General features: G+C 43.5%; 1 non-coding gene across 1 annotated transcript; it reads right to left on the minus strand.

Annotated features, from left to right (window-relative positions):
• Window positions 1-1,539: 1,539 nt before the first annotated feature.
• Window positions 1,540-1,611, minus strand: TRNAS-ACU (transfer RNA serine (anticodon ACU)). Its single transcript has one exon. It is a non-coding gene; the product is annotated as a tRNA-Ser (tRNA).
• Window positions 1,612-1,831: the final 220 nt, after the last annotated feature.

A 1,831-nucleotide genomic window follows, 5' to 3' on the forward strand; every position in this document is an offset into this window, starting at 1 on the left:
CGCGCAGCGCTCCGCTGTTCGATGCATCACTGTAGAGGCACCGCGTTCACAAATCGTCCGAGGTTAATTCTTTTGTGCACCTCACACACGCATGCATTCAGCACCGAGACATATGAGATAACTGGCTACAGCTTATTCCTGCTCCTGTAGGCGTGTCGTCCTACCATGACATTTAGAAAGTTAAGTTGTTACTGAAAAAATAAAAAAACGAACACCTTAAAAACTGTGGCACAGACAAGCACTTTGACCTTTATATTCTTCCTCAACTTGTACTAGCAACTATTTCTTTTACTTCATTATGTGGACATCAGCTGACTGGGACCACTTTACCCAAGACGTCCTGTCAGTTAATAATATAAATAATAATTGGTTTTTGGGGAGAGGAAATGGCGCAGTATCTGTCTCATATATCGCTGACATAGATCCTGATTTCTCACAATTCTACTTTAACTTCTTTTGTAGTTACCTTTTTGAAATTATCTTAATAATTCAGCTTTTACTTTGTAACCTTTCATGCTTTTTGCACTTTTGTATTTCTTTCCTCATGTTAGAATAGCGTCAAATGCCTTTTTCGATTTTGTTCGGTTTCGTGCTTTTTCTCCTCTCCTATCTTTTGCAACTATTTCCCTCGGCATCGCTTTTATGCGATTGAGGGTATATAAAATGAAATAAAAGGAATTTGTTTACGGGGAACGAAAAGCCCAGGCGATGGCTAATTGGTTAATGCGCTCTGCAACTGAGCCAAAGTTAACGATTTGGAACACGCCTGCGACGAGCGCGTTTCAATGGAGGCGGAGCGCAAAACGCGCCCGTAAGCTTTGCGATGTCAGCGCAGGCTAAAAAAACTCTATGTGGTCTGAACTATTTTGAAGCCATCCACTACGGCACCTTACTCTCCTTCTTCTTTCACTCGCACCTTCCTTCCTTTTGTGATTGCTCGGTTGAGGCATCGATAGTCTCCACACAGTATTTAGACAAGTACTGCGCATATCCGTTCTTAGAAAACACTTATTGAGGAAACGAAACGCACAGTATCCCTCTCACTGCCCAGTGGATATCTAGAGCACCTGGAGGGAACAAAATTAGTTATTTTAAGGAAAGGAAAATTACGCAGTAACTGCCTCACCTATTGGCATTAAGAGGACTGGTATCAAGCAATACGTACAAACAATAAATTTAAGTTGGTGTAACCAGGTAGAGCAATATAGACAAATAACTCCTGGATACACACGTTTAGTTACGCCGCTCATGGTACCAACTAAAACCACGTCAACTATGGCGGCTGGTTATAAAAAACTAATAATAATAATAATTGGTTTTTGGTGGAAAGGAAATGGCGCAGTATCTGTCTCATATATCGTTGGACACCTGAACCGCGCCGTAAGGGAAGGTATAAAGGAGGGAGTGAAAGAAGAGAGGAACAAATAGGTCCGTAGTGGAGGGCTCCGGAATAATTTCGACCACCTGGGGATCTTTAACGTGCACTGACATCGCACAGCACACGGGCGCTTTAGCGTTTTTCCTCCATAAAAACGCAGCCGCCGCGGTCGGGTTCGAACCCGGGAACTCCGGATCAGTAGTCCAGCGCCCTAACCACTGAGCTACCGCGGCGGGGCCATAAAAAACTAGCAATTACGGTTTTGAGTAACTGGTGATCTGCCATGGCAGTCGTCGAGGCTGGAAGGTGATTCGACTCTTTGGATGTTCACAGTACTAAGTACTGAAAGAAAGCATGTGCGGTACATGCGGAAATGATGAGATGAGTTAACAGCATAACTGCGGGTGATATAATAATTTATCAAAGACGCACGCGTGAAGCATTTCACGACCT

The sequence above is a fragment of the Amblyomma americanum genome, chromosome 8 (assembly GCF_052857255.1).
Source record: "Amblyomma americanum isolate KBUSLIRL-KWMA chromosome 8, ASM5285725v1, whole genome shotgun sequence".
Taxonomy (NCBI): Eukaryota; Metazoa; Arthropoda; class Arachnida; order Ixodida; family Ixodidae; genus Amblyomma; species Amblyomma americanum.